Below are 19,941 nucleotides of genomic sequence, written 5' to 3'. Positions count from 1 at the left end.
CTTGCTGGTACTAGAGACCGAGGAATCCTCTGCATCGTCCACAAGTTCGGTGAAGGAGTTGTTGTTAGTAGAAAGGAATTGATCTGGGTCCACCAAGGCAGGTGATGCGATCACTGTCATTCGAGCTCGCGTACGATTTGAGGACGTTTTTGGTTACGTGGCCATTGCGAAACAGGTAGTGGAGATTCGACATACCGATATAGGAAAGAACTATGAAAAATCAGTTAAGTGTTGTCATCATATTCGATTCGTTCGAAATCGCGCGCGTTATTAAATACCGATAGACATTTGTTGCTATGCACGAAAGCTGTCCTGAGACAAACGGGTTTATTTTGGCAATTAAATCGAAAACATTGACTGCGCGAGAAACCGTTTGGCATTTTCGATCATAGAACTTGCTTAAAAACTCTGACTACTTTATAAGGGAGCTGTATAAAAGCTATCAAGCTTTTGATATTTGATAATCATATGATAGAAATAACGCGCGATGTTCCTAGGTAACCAATTTTATGAATAAAATGCACGTTCATAAGATTTCAATAAAAGTTCCGGTTTCTAAACGCGCCATTGCGTGCTCAAATGAATTCAAAATGGCGTTCTAAAACAACCGCTGTCGGAAAAATGTAACGAGCGAGACACGAAAGCAAACGATGCTAAATTACGACACGAAAAGATTCTCAGTATGTAAGCACCGGTTGTATGCGACTAACCTGGATATTCGGACATTTTCGTGTAAAGCCAGTAATTAAGAAAATTAAGATCAAAAATACAACTTTTTTATAAATGAAATATAATGGTAATGGTACTACATAATGAACCATAGTTTGAAAATTTATATCAAGAAATATTATGCTCATGCGAGATTAACGATGGCTTGAAAACCTCGTGACAAACTAAAATTTATTATACCTGAAATGAAAAATCAGGCACAATGAAGTATGCCAATATAGTCTCTAAGTTGATAAGCATTTCCTACTATCAACACTAATATGCAGAGATATAGCGCCCTGCACGCGTTGTTAGACAAATTAGCTCTCAGATTTAAAAAAAATCGAATGAAGGTTAAAATGCCGTCAAAAATATTTCGCATTTCGAGAAAAGCAAAAGGAACTGTAAAAATTGATTTGATGAACACTTTGAAATTTTCATTTCATTCCAAGTGTTTTATATTTACCAAATCCTTAAATCAATCACAAAAACGGAAATATGTTTTCAACTCAACATTCAATCTAACACAGCAAATCGCTCCGTTCGCAAAACCAGACCTCGATTGGTACCCAAAAATTTACACTGCATTCATTTCATGGTACATTTATCACTCAGCACAAATCTGTCAACGATTGTCGTCGATTTTGAATGCGTTCCGCTCGGCTCCGACCCAATCAGTGCAATCCATACCGGCGCGGTCGCGGCCGCGACGGTGGTGATGGCGCAGCGGCCGTATCCTCGGCTTTCGCGTAGTTTGGAGAAACTAAATCACCGCATCGCGAAGCCAGAGCAGAGTCTCGGTGGCAGAGGCGAATGTTTGTACGTACGTATACGTACCTACCTACTACACGCACCGCACCGGTTGGCATGGCATATGCTCTGCACACGCTCGCTAGCATCACGGCACAGCCCTCGCCGGAACGGTTAAATTGAATAAATTGTTTATCGCTCCCCTTGGCATCATTGCAGAGAGTGAATTATTGATAACATCGCAACCGGTTGAGGTCGCGAATATTTTTTCCCAGCCGATTTTTTTGTTTTGTTCCTCTTTCAGGCAAGCAAGGGCACGACGGAGGGGGCCAGAGGGCAGACTAAGCTCACGTAATATTTGATTTTGTTTCTCACCGGTGCGGCGGCGTGGAGGCAATTTCCTGTTTGGATAAAATGTAAATATTGATGGCAATTGACTTTCGGTTGAATATATGGAAAATGAAGTTTGTACTTGTTTCTTGATCCCCCAAGGCGGTACCTGCTGCTGTTGATCTACTGTTTATCAAAGGGAAGGGAAACATTCACGTACTTCTTTCTAGGAAGGGTAACGGAGAAGCCTTATCCTGCTGTCTAACCTGCTTCGCATACGCACTCAAATATCGACTGCCGAAAACAATTCGAAAGCTGAGAGGGTTTGATGGACTATGAAATCGACTAGCGTTGGTCCATGGGGCTGTGAGATGAATTCAAATTGAATGTCGAAATCACTGAAGAGGAGCCTTTTCCAATTTGGCTCACTATTTCTGGAAATTCGATCAATATCGCAGAAATTTGTTTTAGTGGAAACACAATTTGTACAAATTAGCGTCTAGCCCGTGCTGTAGCAAGCGTACTTCCGACTGTGTGTGTGTGTGTTTGGTTCGGAAGAGCACAGTAATGGCCATGCAAATCGTTTTAGAATTTACAGCACAAAAGCATCTGTTTTGTGTATACCTGATAGGCACCCGGTACACGGTGGACCAGGTTCGGTTAAAAGCTCAACATATTCTATTTTTGCACCGTATTAGTTTGGATTTTACCCTCTCACCCGGAGGATTTGATCACGTTGAAACTTTACCGCTCTACTTGCCCCTGACAACTTATCTTATTTGTTTATGGATAAAGCAAGTCGCCGTGGCATTAGAGTGCATCGAAATTCCCTCTAAAAGCCGAACCCATCTGGCCCACTGGAGACGTGTGTCGGTCGCACGGTAATCTGATTATTGTTCCCGCCAGTCGGGCCACTTCCGTCCGTGCCTTGCCGACTGCAGCACCGCGAACGGTTCTTTTCCGATCGCAAATATCCAACCGACACCATCCATGCCACCACACGGCACAACACTGCCGATGTTCGGTGTTTGATTTTGCGTCGTCGTCGAAGGCTTCGGTTTACGGTCACTTCATTCAACTTCCGGCCTATTATCTGTAATATGGCACGCTGAATGCACACTCCTCCTATTGCCATCTGCATGCGTCGGACCACTCAGGCTGCGGGATTACCGTTTTTGTGGCCGCGACCGTGACCGCTTGGCGACGGTGTATAAAATGGAACAATAGATGCTAGGCCTCTAGCTCACGCGTGTAAATACTGTCACGTCGTGGCTATTTGGACGCTTTCGGTTGAAAGCGATCCACAGTATTCTAGCGTAAGCATTTACAAGTTTTCGAACTTCAAAAGAAATGGAAGATTCAGAGTAACTCATAGAAATTTCTGTGGTGACAAAAAATTGTAATAGCTTTATAATATAAGGAAGTAAAAGCTTTGCACCCAAGTGCAAACTTTGAATTGAATTCAAATTTAAATTAACCAAAATCAAATATCTAAATTTTATTGCTTTCTGAGAGTAATTTCTATTATAGAGTTTACCGAAGAATATGATGAAAGTGCTTTACTTACTGCATAGTCGGCATGGACAACGGCGACGAAATAAGGACGGGACATGGATGCTTTGAACCAGGAACTTCGGATCGCTGAATTTTGTGGGTTGCGACAAGGTGCTACTGGATCAGTTAGAACCCTGAAAGTTCGGCATTGTGGCACTACAGGAGATCTGTCGCAATGGCGAGGAGGTGTGAAGGTTCCGTGGCGGAAGATGTCAATTTTACCACAGCGGTGTAGCGACCAAGAGCTGGTGACGGGTTTTGTAGTGATGGACAGAACGCACAAGAATGCGTAGTGTTGGACAAAAAGACATGTATGTTGAGGATAAAACCAGTGTTGCGAATCCCATACTCGGATGGTCTAATTTTCTCAAACATGCGTACTCATTCTAACGAATTCGTCAGCATAAGCATCTCTTTCGGTCTCTCGCTCTTATTTATTCATGCACTGCGACGAATTTTTGCGAGTGTGTATTTTGCTAGCAGCAACGGTCGACGCTCTCGTTCGTTATTGCAGCCAATGCTACTGATACTGATTACTCGCGAGGGTTCGCACTCCCACTAGTAAGTAGAATCGAGGGCGAAGACGAACAAGAAAAGAAAAAGTATTGCCAAATCTGTATCCCAGTGCGTCACTAGCCCTCACGGGCAGCTGATTTCTCACGAGTTATTTAACTCACGAGTAAGGTATGTGATGTGAAACGATGTGAGGATATGCTTTTACGAGTGTGTAGGTAGCAGAATGTCTGCACACGGTGGCTGTTTGTTTCATGCTTGCGTGAGCGGTCTAAACGTTGAATGCTATGCTTCTCATACCCTCTCGCGTGAGAGCAGACATCATTGACTTCTCGCTCGATTCGCAACATTGGAAAGCAACATAGTCATTGGGGATAACAACGCCCATATCGGCAGGAAGGCAATGTATTGACCGGTGATCGAATGCTATAGCCTGCACACTGACAGGATCGACAACGGCCAGCGATACATCAACTTTGCAGCTTTCTAAAACCTAGTGATCAAAAGCACTTTCTTTTCCCGCAAAAATATTCACAAAGTCACTTCAAGGTCACCTGACCAACGAACCTTGAACCAAATTGACCATATTCTCATCGGTGCACAATGGTACCGAAACTTTTGTTTTTTATGCGTCAAAAAAAATTTGTTTTTCCAGGAAACTTGTAGAACATACTAAAATGAATATACTTTCTAGGTCTAAAGGCTAAGATCAAAGTGAATAAGAACACTAAAATGATTAACGTTGCTGAATATAGTAACTAACTAAGGTACACCGGGGCAAGTGGGACCTGAAAATGCATAGTTTGGGTTTATTCCACTGTGTTTTCTATACCTATGATTATTTCAAAATTCTTTCAGCACAGAAACTCTTCAGTGGTATCACTTCGAAGGATTAATTACGAAAAAGGCCTATCAATTTACATGAAATGAATCTGAGGAGAATTTTCAAAATTATGGCGATAGGTTCCACTTGCCCCATTTACCGGGGCAAGTGGGACCTATATTCAAATTTGATTTAAAAGCATAAACTAATAATAAATTGTGTGAGTTAATATACAGCAATGTTAAAGCATTGCAAGAAGCAATCAAAAACAATATTTGTACGAAGGGTTCATTTAAAAATAGCGTAACAAAATCAGATCACAACGGGCGACTTTATAATTTATATAAAGCACAAATCGTGAGTAATTACGCTATAAAGCATTATTGTAATGAAATGTAGTTGAATATGTCGTTGTATCCAATTCTTGCGAGACGTAATTTATGATTAACCATTGTTTAATAGCTCGAAAATACGATTATGATCTGTTTGTTCTACCATGCCCAATTCGGTAGAGCTACTCATAAGAGATAGTTACGTTTTAATAACCACAACACTTTATTGTTTCAACTCCAGTTTCAGATTTGCTTAATTATATCAAATTTGACTTTCCAAATTCAACTAACATCGTTTAAGTGTAACCAAAATGTGACCAAACTGTTTGTTCCCTCACAAGCTGTGCATGTGGGCTTTTTTTTGGGGCCCCTTGGTTTAGTCCTTTTCGGTTTTATTTTAAAGCTTTACTGGTATAAATATTATGTAATAGAACTGAAAATGTTCGACAGTTCATCTAAAAATGTATTAAGACAGGAAGTTTTGTGCTGAAACACTTTATTTTTAATAGGTCCCACTTGCTCCGGGTGCTTTGAAGAGCCGACCTTATTTCGACCCATTTTTTTAATGCCTTTTGTCAAATTAAACAACTAGTTTTCGGGTGTAATTTGTTAATACACTCATTATGTTTACCTACTGTCAGAAAAACATGTACTTTTACGTAAAGCCTGTGGCCAAAATATCATTTATAGAAAGGTGAGTCAAACTTACAACGCAAATTGAAAATATATCGCTCAAATTTAAAGTCCAATTTTGATGTTTGGAATGCCTGTTATAAATAATCTATAATTTTAATACATGCGTTTAAGTTGTATCTTTCATTTCTAGAAAGGTTCGGTTGGAGAAAATATGGTTGAAGGGAGTAATGAGCTCCGTTCCCACTTACCCCGTATTCCCACTTGCCCCGGGGTACCTTATCTATTACTGGTTCAAGATCATGTGAATATTAATTTGGTACATACACACGCAGCAAGCTCAGAAGAAATCTTGCTTTGAGGAACTTTGCCACTCGGTGCTAACGCGTATCCTTGGTGAGGCGCCAATAAAGTTGCCATGTCGAAGATAAAGGGTCCTGGGGTACCAGTCGAAAGGTGTCCGGAGAAGATGAAAACAATTATCGATGAGCTGTTCCCGCAGTATGAACCAATGACTTGATCCCCCGTACGGCGAGGAAAAGAGCCACGAAGAAGAAACTGGAGTCACCAACGAGGTGCTGATTGAAGTGAGGAAAACCATGAAGGTAAAGAAGACTTCAGGCTCAGGCGAATTTCCGAATCGGCTCTTGAAAATGACAATCCGGGAGAACCCGGTTAGGTTCAGAACTACGTTGCAAAAATGTATAAACGAAGGAAACTTTCCCAAGCAACCAAAAGTACGAATTTAACTTAGGGAACGCACTTGGAAGTTCGTATTTGGGTCAAAATTTGGTTCTGCAGAACTTTCTTGCTGAACAACAAGATACTGCATTTGTAAACCGAACTTCATGCTCATTAAAGTACCGTTAATATTTACAGCAACTTGAAAGTTTAGCATGTAGCTTGAAAGTTCAACATACAACTTGAAAGCAACCAAGAGTTCGAATAATGTTGTCTAAGGAAGGTTAAGCTAGTTGCTAAGCAGCTTCATGTGAGTAATTAAGCGAACATCAAAGTTATTTTGTGTTCGCTAAACAGCTTTTAAAGAAACTTTATTAAAAATTTATAGAATGCTGAGATTTAGCACTTCAAGTTCTATTTTTAAACTTTTTTACCTGAGTAATTCTCGTTGAAACGGAGCCACTACTGACACAAGGTCTTCAAATATTGGAACTTTTGCTCTTGATTCGTTCAAAATGGTTAAAAAATAAGAATTGCACTTTTAATCCCTAGAAACAGTGAACCCCTCGTTCGCCAAGGGGCCCGACAGTTTCAAAAACAGCTGAATCTTAAGCAAACCTTGAGATCTATATGACGTATTATTCTCTAACTTTGAAATGAAACAACCAGCAAATGGCATGGTCTGTAAAATAGAAGAACAGAGCATTCAAAAGGAGTAAAATTTTTTTGGTGTCCATCAGGGATTTGATCGCCATATTGGATTTTATCAAAAAATCGCCGTGTTCACCACGAGCTCCCCAACCGATTTTCATTTTAAGACTACTATTGGAAAGCTAAGAAGCAAGTACAGTTGTCTGCCCAGTTAGCTCCGGGGTACGATGCTGGCCTAACAAGCCAGTCGTCGTCTGTTCGAATCTCGATTGCGCCGTGGTGCTTGTGGAGTCAATAGGATCTTGACCCTAGCCCCGCAATTTCCCTGTACTGTAATTATCGACTGCGAAGCTGTCGATAAAGAAGGGTCAAATTCTTGAGGACGTTTCTACCCATGGCTTTGCTTTTTTGTACAAAGTAAAATTATTGTGAATTCTACCCAGTGTCATCACACTACAGAGGCCAGCCTTTGAAAGGTTTTTCTCTAACAAAACAAAAAAATACGCAGACTCTCTCTTTCTATCGCTTCTCTCTCACAAATTATAGGAATCAAATTACATGCCACGAAACAATCGTCTTTAACGAAGACCCTATTATCAAAAAGACTGGCCTCTTTGTTAGTTTTCCATATAAATGCCACGCGTCAGCATCAGCGATGCTTCTATTTGCGAAGGCGGTAAATGTTGCATGCATGTTAGTAAGCTCGCCAAAATTTTGTACTAGTGTTTGTTCCACTATGTTGGCATGGTGGTATGAATATTAGCACTCACTCACACAGATGCATTCAGGGTCCACCTATAGAGACTGTAGATTACAGAGGCGCCAAGAAACTCAAAAACCGCTAAATTTGGAACGAAAGCGGAGAGTTACTTTTATTTATGATGGTACTCTCCGTTTTGTTTCAAAATGTAGCGCATTTTGAGTGTCTTGGCGCCTCTGTAATCTACAGTCTCTGTAGGTCCACCTTGGCCGGCAGAGCGAGCTACCATCAGTGTCTTCCGAACGGGTTCCGGGGTCTTCGTCAAACACTCACATCATTTAATTGAAATCAACTAGTAGCTAACGAAACGCGAGTAAGGGTGAATTAAAAATTACCGTTTCACGTCACTCGCCTCACAGAATAAGTCTCAATGCCCAAAACGAGTATCTGCAAATGAAATGCATATGAAAATCGTTGATTCCAACGTTAAGAGAAGGTCCTACATCAAGCCCTCGTTCGTGTTTTGGGCGAATTTGCCCTACAATCAACGAGAAAGTTATGAGAAATCCATCATAAAAGCGTAATAAAACCTTCAATACTACTTGGAATGCTATGGACTGCGCCTACAGTTAAATGCATTAATAAGGTTAAAATACCTTAGTGATTTCGTATTCTATATTAATGACTGTTTAGAGAATAATCACCAACGAAAGGGCAGGCAGGCCAACCTCCATCGCTCCCTTACGTACAAGACTACAAAATCTAAACTCTGGTTCAATTTCCTCTAGAGAAGTTGTGGACCAATGTTTATAAACTTCTTGGTTATAATTTCTTTTCTTGGTGATGGAAAACTCAAAGAAAAAATCGGGAAAACTAGGTTCTACCTCATTGATTCCTTTTAAAGTATTTCTGTCCTGAATGAGAGAATATAAGTTAAACAAATTTTTAAGGCGGTATTGCTCATTTCTCAGTATTTTTGTATTTGTGGCATATTTTGTGACAATCCAATTGTTGAGCAACATTCCAAAGTGGCCCATCCGAACGGTAGATTTTGTAGATAAACCGCAGGATGGCCCGGTAAACGAGCAGGTTTTGCTAAGCGAGCGTAAATTGAATTTCGAAGCAATCAGGCTGTGTATAGAATTGTCGAGACCACAACTGAAGCCCCCATTCTATTGGCTACGGCGGCGCGGTTCGGTCAACACTTTGTGTAACGGTTTGCGTTGGGATTGTCACTGTTTGTTGCGATGTGTTGGAATAATTTTGGTTAGAATTGCTGTGTGCATATTTCGCAATAGGATTTAATAGAAATGGTTGCGTTGCATAATCAGGTTTTCAGAAAGCGCGGGTGCAGCGCTCGCAGCCTATTGCATCAAGTATGATGTAACATCTGAAAATCGAAACAAATGTGTTTAAGCAAAATAAATTTAAGAACGTTTTTCATTTAGCACGGATCTACATTTTTCGAAAAATTATTTCTGAACTTTTCACTTTCCATGGCAGTTAATAAAACTCCAGATTTCGGATATGTTTACTTCGCTTACAGCCAGTCAGACTGTTCCGAGGTTTCCGAAAGCAAATACCATCATCTGCGATGATGTACGACTAAAATTCAAGCTCTACAACATCGTATGAAAACGGCAAAAATCATCTCTCAAAAATGTTATCCCGCACGATTTCCGACAGCAACTCTTGACAGCTGCAGCAGCGAAAAATAACAATGTACACCATGCAAAAAATAAAGAAAACACGACACAAAAATCATACCCTTCATGCATTGGGACGCGCGAAAAAGTTGAAGCCTTCCCCCATTCCGCCCACTCAGAACATGTAGCCATCTGCCGCCGCCTGACACCCACCGCACCGGGAAAACACGGTTGCGTTGTCATGATGGTGATAACAATGAAATATGCGAGAATAAGTGAGTGCACCCGACAGTCCACCGTCACCCACCGTTTCCCTTGTCCCTCCTGTTGCTCGACTGTCTAGCGAAAATCTGGCAACCCTTACGATCCTTCCCGATGTGACAGGTGGAAGGAGAAAAACATTAGAAGATAACGTGAAATATGTCAGAGTAACATCGTTCCGCCATCGTACCGAGGAGAGTACCTACACACCTTGCGTGATGAACGGTTATAACGAGACATGCCAGAGCAAAGGTTTGTTCATTTAATAATAAGCGTGAATGGCAGTAGAACAAAGGCTGCTGCAGTAAGGTTTGCACAAAATGTTTTGTTTCCTGATGAAATTTGTGGAGTTGTGCTGCTACAGTCAAACGCTGTGTGACAGATTTCCCCATTCAAAAAGTCTCTACTCATTGTGAGGATGATTTTTGCTCGTTGCGCGATCATGCAATGCAAGGAAGAACCCGAGATAAATCTCGGTGTTCTTCGCCGTAAAGTGTGAAGATGATTGTAATGGCACTGATGATAGTACCGTATAGTATGTATATTATTCAAGTAATTCCCCGCTCGAGAATGTCGACAATTCCTGATTGCATGGCAGCACATACCTTTCAATGATAAGTTTTCATTCTGTCACTGGGAGACATCTCAAGCTTCAATATTTACTTCCTCACGCAGCGCCATCGACACCCTGGGATAAACATTTCGCACGCTGCGACACACTGTCGGCATATATCGTTGATATTTGTGTTTACTTTCCAACTGTCGGTGTCTGTCGTCTCCGATAAATATCCTTTTCATAGCAGCAGCGTTATACAAGGCAAGTACCTACTGGCGTTGCTGGCTTTCTTACATTCGTTTGCCGGTAGCTGAAATCGAATACGCTTCAGGTTCTGGATTTTATTAGACATTTATCTTTATTTATCTCAGCCCGGCGCCCTCGTCGCGTCGCCCGTTGCTTGCAGGCCATGTGTTTCTGGGGCACCCAAGCAGGGGCTTGGAGGGTTATTATAAGTGGAGGTATAAGCATTTCGGTACTTCTCCGTGCCACACCGGTGGGTGATTCCTTGTGGAGCCTTTTCCGCACGTTACTGGCCCCGTCGCCGTACGTAGCAGTGTGTGAGAGAGGCTATTGGATGGTAAAATATGTAAGTACTTTGTGAAGATATTTGTGGCTTCAGATTTCGTTGGATCTTGATGGGAAGTTCAGTGTTAAAATAGGCTTAAAAATTGTTTCGAAAGTTTGCTCGGGTTACTCAATTTGTAATAAATTTTACCGAGAACGCAAAAGTTTTCCGCTCGGTATTGTAGCGTGAATAACGAAGTCGATACTTCACAGCTGTGTAATGTGTATTCATGGGGCGGCATGTTGTCTATCGGTCGGTGGTTTTCATTATACGGAAAAATAAAAATTTTACCATGAAAAAGAAATTGCCTATGAAGATTGTGGTTTATTTTGTTGTTTGATTTTTTTGCGGCTCTTCCACTTCATTTCTCTGGCTTGAGTAATAGACAGTGTAATGATGTTGTGAATTTCCGGTAACCAAATTTTCTTTCGAGATTGGAGATTGGAAATTGCGGTATTCAGAAAGAATGTACCTGGAAAGGTAGTTATGTTACGTTTTAAAATCACCATGCTGAAATGAATTTATATAGACTCTCAATAGAGCAATGTGTCTGTCTAATTTTTTTTTATCATTAAATACATCTATTCTACATAAAAATATGGAAGCCTTTCCATAACTTACTTACCTTACTTTTATGGCGTAGTCCAAATAATCGGCCTTCACATAACTTGCTTTTGGGCTACCATTTCCAAAACTCCTCTAACACTGACTGTACGAGCATTCTCGTCGACAGCACATATCCTATGGGGTCTAGCTCGGAGTCGCTAAAGCTTTTATCACTTCCTGATAAATATTGTCTTCGTCGGTTGTTTATCCGTCATTCTCGCTACGAAACCAGCCCATTGTAGCCTGTCGTGTTTGACTCGCTTGACAATGATATCATTCACCTGGTACAACTCGTGGATAATGCGTATGCGCCACACTCTATCCTGCAGTTTACTACCAAGAATTGTTGGTCACTTTTCTTCAGCGTTCACGCTGACCGCACCGGATAAACCAGGCACCGGATCTTCAGGTATTTGTGACGAGCCCAAATCTCGCAGCTTTTTTATGAGATCTAGAAATCTCTTTCGCTGTTCTACGATCAATGCCCCGATGATATCCATGTTACCCGTAGCCAATTAAAAGCATGTGAGGCTTCGTAACGATGTTAAATATCGTATCTCTGCACGCCGTTTCTTCGACGAACCTCCTCCAACATTATTTTGTTTAGCAGTAAATTCGTAAACGTAAACACAGTAAGCGTCACAAATAAATTCAACTTGCTACCCGTTATGCAGACAATTGACGTGGATTCATCAAAGGCACGAATCAGCCGGAGCTTTTTGCTTTACTGAATCGTACGCTGCCTTAAAAGTCCACAAAAATAGTTTAAATCCCGGAATTTGCCGATGATCTAACGCAAGGTGAACATTTGGGCCGTTGGGGAGCGTTTCTGTTGAAAACCACATTCGCTAAAAAAGCATTTCTTCAGGGGTCTCACTCTGTGGAACATTCTGCGAAAAAGAATTTTGCATGTCAAGGTCAACTTGACTCGATTCGGTCCCTGCCGACATTCAGAAGTTCGGCAGGAATGCTACCCTTTTCAACTGCTTTGCCGTTTTCCAACTTTCTCACAAATTTCTTTACTTCATCCAAAGCTGGTGAATCAGCGGGTTATCCAACATCCTCAATTTCTATCCAGTTTCTATCGATGATCCACACGAATACTAATAAAACTTTTTGAGGACCGCTACAAAACGGCTTTCCACTGGTCTACTCTTCAGAAGGTTTTTACAACCACGGCGACAAAATAAAATAACCGATGTAGTAAATAATAAATTTTTAGCGGTTTCCGAAGTTGTGCAGCATATGCGCACGAAATTTTATCGCATGTTTTGGTATGATAGGTGGATAAAGTCAATGCGCCATCGGAGTTTAGCAATTTGGGATACTAGTTATTTTAACATTATAAATATACTCAATGCACAATATTAATTTCTAGCAATATCCAGATGTTTTTTGGGCCGCTTGTCGCCAATTTTTCAGTCGTCTCAAAAGTCGCAAATCACTATAGACCTAGCCGAACCCGCCTGTTCCTGGTGCCGGTGGGGGTTAAGAGAACCGTTTTCATCGCACTGTCGTCCGTCATCCTTACGATGGGTTCGGTCCACCGTAGTGTACCGACTTTCGCCAGATGGGAATCTTTCTCATCTCTCTCCGAAAGCTCGTGATTCATACGCCTCCGCCACTCTCCGCTTTCGGTTTGTACTTCACCAAATATAGTCCGCAGTACTTGTCGGAGCCGTGCCTGACTCCTCGGGATGGAACAAAATGACTTCCTATAGCCTTGTTGCGGCTTAAGCAAACATATCTGGATAAAATAGAATAAGAACGGTGCCGCTCAAGCTAGAAGCTGTCGGAAAAAGAGTGTTCTGCTCAGGCACTTGCAGGCACTTTGATAACAATTTAACTCTTCATTCTTATATCTCAATAGGTCGGTTTTGATCCGTTAGTCCGTTGACAGCTAGCACTCAACCAGTGGGGACTGCATATGTGTTCTGCTCAGGCACTGGCGGATAACAGGATAGAGAAAACCTTCTTGTCCTTAAAAGTGTGATTTGGTCCGCGAGCCTGCTGCAGTAACACTAAGCCAGCGAAGTGGACTGTATACACATCAGCTACTTCCCAGGACGTCTTCAGAAAATGTGAAGGAAGCATTAGTTTTAACTTAAAACTATTCCATTTATTGGATTAAATCCATTAAAATAACACATGGAAAAATACTGAAACACTGAATCAATTGCGCTTACGCGAACTGCCTATATAGCATAGAATCTTCTCCTTCTTCTTCTTCTTCTTCTTCTTCGCTGCTGCTGCTGCTTCTGCTCGTCTCGCTCGAAACAGGTAGAATGGAAGACGATGAAAAAATGGTGTGGCCAATTTTGCGGCGGCGTTACTGTTGTTGGTAATTCACGCTCGAGAGTGAACAGTACCTTCCGCTCGAATACGGCAAGGGCGCGTTTATCTTCCGTAAGTAGCGTTACGGCTTCAAGTCTATAAAGAACTACAGGTTTAATACGGATTTTTACAATGTCAGGGTCATACGGCGGTATATGTTTCTTGATTGCTTAATGCCCGCTCATCGAATCACCACTTCAAGACCGATGTTGAACAGCATGCAAGATAAGCTGTCCCCTTGTCTAAATCCTCGCCGCGTCTCGAAGGGACTCAGTCCCCGAGACATGCATGAAAGATTTCAATCGATTCAATGTAGCTCTGATTAGTTGAGTCAATTTACCCGGAAAACCGTGATCGTGGATGGATTGTATCGTATGTTGCTTTGAAATCAATAAAGATGTGTTGCGTGTACATATTGTACTCCCTACGTTTTGGCAAGATCTGTCGGATGGTAAAAAATTAATCTGTAGGTGCGAGAGCCCCCTTGAGCACTATATAACTAACATTTTTCTTTCAGCTTGACAAGCATTGGCACACCAAATTGTATTGCTACGCCCAGACTGTTGGTCAGACTGGCCTCCGCCAAGGGCGGCATTTCAGTAAAGCATTAGCAACGAATAAAAAACTGGACTAATTTTAGCGATTTTTCATGCCTCGTCATAAGTTGATTCGCATGCAACAGCCATGGTAAAAACAATCAAACACCTGCGCTCAAAGATTTGTTCGTACTGTCAGCTCCACCCCAAAGCAAAGAAGTTGGACACGGTGAAGCACTTTGTATCCCAAGCAACATTTTTGTTGTATAATAGCTTATTAAACTATTGTACAGTTAATTCCCGTGGAACTAGTGCTATTATACAACAAAAATGTTACCTGGGATTCGCTGAACAGATCCAATCTAGCATTTACAACATCCTCTTATGCAAGAAAGGCGCTCGCGTTGAACAGAAGCCTGGTTCCGGCCGCCCGAAGTGCTGCGTGACTGTACGTGCAGCAAAAGCTTATAAAATGAAGACCGAGAGCAAGTTGGTCTCATAGTGCCGCGCCTTGAGCCGGGAGGTTGGAGTAATCGGTTAAACAGTGAAAAAATACTTTACCAAAATGGGCATTTTTTACGGAAGCGTTAGTCGAGGTTGACTGTCTCTGAGTAGCAGAAAATCGCCCTAAGAACGGCTGAAGGTGCTTTTAAAAAACATCCATCCGGTGAAGCATGATGTCGCGGTTATGATAAGCGACTGAAATTACTTGACGCTGGATGGCAACGACTGGCAGTGGACTGAGTACCTTACGTCCCCCACCAAGAAGGTAAACGATGACCTCAACTATATCTTTCGCGCCAACTTCCCGAAGAAGATCCTTCTGTGGCTGACGATCAGCGAGAAGAGAATGTTCAAGCCGCTGTCCTTTCATTCGGAATTGTTGGCGTACGAGGAGATACGAAGATACAGTACGAATTATCTACCGGAAGTTGACGCCTTCATCAAGAAGTATTACGCAAAGCATGTGGTCTTTTGGCCGGACCTGGTCTTGGTCCATCATGCCAATAGATCAGGTGATTAAGGAGATTAACCGGCTGAAGATAAACACTGCACCGTGCATCACCAACTCTTTCAACGTCCCCAACTGCGACCAATAGAAAATTTTCGGGCGAAGCCCAAACGGAGCATTTACTCTAGTAATTTTGTGGGCAAAACGAAGAAGGAGCTGATGCCACTAATGCCACGAAAGAGTTGAATAATATTCCGACGTCTATCTTTTGATCGGCCGTTGCTGTAAAGCCACTTGGCAGGGAGTCGAAGTATTTTTATAGAAGGTTTAATAAACGTAGGATTTAAGGAAAACTTGTTTCATTCGATTTCATATTTGCAATATATTCGTTAAGTGCAGTGCAGTATTGGATAAGGGGTAAATACGAAAAAGTTCAGTTGTATAGTTTGTCTGTCCGATCTCTCTGTTCAGTCAGCCTGTTCGGCAGGTCTGCCTGTTTGCCCAGTCTTTCTGTTTGTCTGTCCAGCTATCATCCGATAAACGGCGATTGTTTTTTTTTGAAAGGGAGAAAGTGTTTGATACAAAGAATGATTACTTGGATAAATCGGAACAATCGATAAATAAAGTAGGTTGCGCTATGGCACAACCAAGAGACTTGCCGGAACAACTGTCGGCAACGCACTGTTTGTTTCTATCTTATTGACCGAGTAATACACTGATAACAGTGTATCATCTCGGCGGTAGAAACAAAAAGCAGTCATGCCAAAAATTATATTGTTGCATAGGAGTGTGTGATGCGTTTATGTATACGAGAATGATAGAATTGGTAGAATAATACAGAACTAAGGCTTGTTCGCGACAAAATCTGGACACCTCAATTTTGCAATAAAACAAATTTGCTAGAAGTTTAATCCATGAAACAATTTTATATCATTTATGTGTGTATTGTTAATAATTATCAAATAAATTAACATTACTTATTTGGTCTGCATGAAAAATTGGCGAACTTTGGAGTTTACCCTTGCCATAAGGGTCAGTGCAGACTTTTTGGCAACCAATTTAGTTGCGCTTGTCCAAGATTTTCGAAATTTATCTATAGTTGTTGCTTGTTGTTTGTGCTGGGACAGCTCTCTCTTCACCAAGCCCCAATACCGCTCGACGGGGCCTGACTCTGGACAGTTAGGTGGATTCGCCTGCTTCGGTGCAATATGGACTCTATTAGCATCATATCATTCCAAAACATCTTTGGCGTAGTGACAGGATCCCAAATCAGGCCAAAACAGCGACGGTACTTCATGGCTGTGTAAGAACGGTAAAATCGTTTCTGCAGGCATTCTTCACGGCATATTTCCTTGTTAACCGTTCCCGTAGTGATGTAACTTTTGCTTGCTCGACCACAGCTGCATATGACCTGCCATACTAAATAATTTTTGGGAAACTTGGCTTTCTTCTTTGTCCTAAAATACTCTGAAACGCCATTCCGTTTCAGGGCAGTGTAGAAAGACATACCAGAAAACTGTTTAAAGTCTTCTAGGAGATACGTTTCATCGTCCATTATAACGCATGGAAACTTCGTTAAATATTCGCGATAAAGCTTACGAGCGTGTGTTTTGGCCGTCGTATTTTGCTTATCATTACGGTTTGGCACAGTCCTCACCTTGAAAGACTTCATGCCTTGTCGTTGCTTAGAAGTATCCACGTGTGTTGGCAACATTTTTATTTTACGAGCAATGGTACGTACAGAAAGATCTGGTCTCCTCCGTAATATTTGTTTTACCTTCGCATCCTTGTGGTAATTCCTCAGGCCCGTTTTTGTTCCACTTCCCTTCTTCCTAGCTGTTGTCAAGCGAGTATCGAACGATTTTAAAACACTGTGAACAGTGCTTGGAGGAAATCCAAGCTTTTTTGCAAGTTTTTTTAACGAGAGATCCGGATTTTCATTGCGACCGCACACAATTGATTTTCGCACCTGCTCTTCTTTCGACGCCATTTTACGCTGAGCGCTTGTAATATAAACAAGTGTAATATTTTCAGAAATAACAGACATACGTCTACCACTCTGCAAAATATTTAACTCATTGTTAATGTATTTCCGAAGCTGTGTGTGTTTAGGGGTGTCCAAATTTTGTCGCGAACAAGCCTTAGGTATAACACCTACATGACAGTATAACACGGCCGGCAGTACTTTAGTGAGTGAAACATTCGCGTACCAAAAGTTACATCTTTCAATTAACCAACTTTTTAAATTTATGTGTCAAATTAAAACTAGCTAAGCAAATAAACCAATATATAATCTATTCTTTTCTGTTTTTTTTTCAGGTTTGTGTAACATCCCTTGCAACTAAATTACCTACGAATGGCCGAAACACAAATGGTCGAATCACGAATGGTCGAAACAGAAGTGGTCAAAATTACAAGCGACATAATATATCTAATGACCAAATCACGAATGGCCGAATCACAAAAGCCCGAAACACAAATGGGCGAACGTCATATTCGGCCGAAAATATTCACGGAAAATATGCTGTCCTCACTCGCTGTCGCTCGTTCGTTAACTGTTTGCTCGTTAAATAAGGGATAATCCCTACTAGTCAGTAAATCTAGGAATATGCATGCACCTAAATAGAAGTGTTCTGCAGGGGGGCTGCCCCCTGTCGGTGGCCGGCGCTGCCAGCGGCGGATCACCGGCGCACACTCGCGGCCTACGGCCGTCTCGCCCTGAATCATCTAGGAAACATTTGCTACTGGCACGATCAATAGACCTCGCTTCCTATAATAAACGTAAATAATTCGCGCTTAGGGGAACAAAGAACTATCAATCATCTATACTCTAGTAAATAGTTGTGATGCTTATTTTGTTTTTTTTAAGTTATTTGTTAATTAATTGCCAATTCATGTTTTTTAATAAACAGTTATTTAGGCATTCTGAAAAAATTTGGCCTTTCGTGATTCGGCCATTCGTGATTCGGCTATTCGTGATTCGGCTATTCGTGATTCGGCCTTCTGTGACTGTTGTTGAAATTCGGCCATTTGGATTTCGGCCATTCGGTACCAGCCCCTTGCATCTAGAGTTTCTGGTTTGAAGTGGATTGTTAAATATAATATCATTTATCATTTATATAAGCTCTTTTTGTTATGTCTAAAAATATAGTTTTATTAATATACTATAATACAGTCAGTGTTAAATCAGACCGGACTAAGAATTAAAAAGAAGAGTTAATAATAGTAAACGATTAAGAATTGTCTAAATTACATTTACATAAATTATAATAGTATTGCAAACAGCCACATTGGAACGGCTTCTTTCCTGCAAGATCTCTATTTCTACAAACACTTCGAGCCAGTTCGACTTTTATGATTTGCCCTGGCAAAAAGCTTCATTGTTCTTAAATGCAGTATTTGGTCAATTTTATTGAAATCATGTGTACTTGTTCCTTTCCGAAAAGTTTTACATTTCGGAGGTATGGTTGACCGGAAACTCGTTTTTCCCTACAGACCGATTACGATTAAACTGTAAGTAAAAATGTTTAAAACGCTTAATTTTTTTCGCTGGATTAAAAAAATGTTATTGTCCCCCTCCTTTAGCTGCCGAACATCGAAAGAACACAAGCTTTATTAAATATTTGTAATGGCCTACTCAATATGTTATGTAATGTTGTAATCGAAACGTTAATAAACAAACTTTTTCAAACTTGGCATGATTTTTTCCCTGTCAAATCAATTCAAAATTGAGCGTATATTAAGATATAATGCAAAGTGAAATCTACGGTGATACTAAGACTCGTATAAAACTAATTCCATTTTCGGAAACTGCAACCAGTCATTCTATCAGCAACATTCCGTATATACTGTATATGATAAAAAAAATTTGTACACTTTCTAGAATAACCACAATTGCGAGATTGTACAATTTCATCAACATTTTCCACTAAATTTCCATCTGATTCAATCTGACTTCTTTCTCACTATGTCCTTTCCGACGTTTCCCAGTTACGCATCGTAATCGAATCAGTGAGAATGTTATTCATTTCCGCTTGGTCCCCAAATGTTACAGTTACAAATGGGATTCCGTTCTGATTACATCAAACAAATTTTATCCCTAAATTGCTAAACATCAAATAAACTCTCGCTTGGATCCGGCATCTGTGATCTGATTAGGCTAAACTGATTACGTCAGTACGTCAGGCAGGCCCGCCCGAAAGTGAACCCTTCTCCGCTAACCGCTGGCAAGCAAACAGGCAGGCAAGCAAGCAAGCAACCAAACCAAGCAAGAGCCTACATGTGTGTAATTATTTACCAGCAAAGGCGATAAGACGACACAGGGATTCCGGTTCCGGCGCTTGGAAATCAGCTGTTAAATCTCAAGCAAAGAACTCTTGACTCTCGAGCCTGAAGAAGATGCAAACGTTACCAGTAGAGTGATCAAACAGCGCAACAGCAAACATCTAACTTCTCCTGCAAACAGAGCTAAATGCTAGTTGATGCTATCAGGCAACAACCGGTGGAAATCGGTTTGTCCTGGCCTCTTATCCCTGTACAGTATGCCTTCGGTAGTCGCACAATTAAGCATCGTGTAGATTTTCTGCCTTCGGAACCGGTCAAACGAACGATCACTGTACAGCACATATATAGAGATAAATCGACCAACTGGTCGGGAAATGAACCGACCGAGTGCCACTGTGATGGGCAGATTTAATTAAATTTTCGGTCACTCTCCGAAAACATAATTATCAGATAAGCGCAACCCCGAACGGGAACCGAAAGTGGCCAGTTTTAGGTGGATCGGATATTGTGTACCTTTCCAGTT

The 19,941-nt window shown here is 41.2% G+C and overlaps 1 protein-coding gene across 2 annotated transcripts in view; it reads left to right on the top strand.

Moving 5' to 3' along the window:
- LOC128743883 (furin-like protease 2) overlaps positions 1–19,941 on the top strand; it is an 803,052-nt gene that overhangs the window by 178,760 nt on the left and 604,351 nt on the right. The gene's annotated exons all lie outside the window — the stretch shown is intronic.

The sequence above is a fragment of the Sabethes cyaneus genome, chromosome 3 (assembly GCF_943734655.1).
Source record: "Sabethes cyaneus chromosome 3, idSabCyanKW18_F2, whole genome shotgun sequence".
In the NCBI taxonomy this organism is placed as follows: domain Eukaryota; kingdom Metazoa; phylum Arthropoda; class Insecta; order Diptera; family Culicidae; genus Sabethes; species Sabethes cyaneus.
The sequence above is the reverse complement of the archived record's forward strand: the minus strand, read 5'-3'. Positions and strand labels throughout refer to the sequence as shown.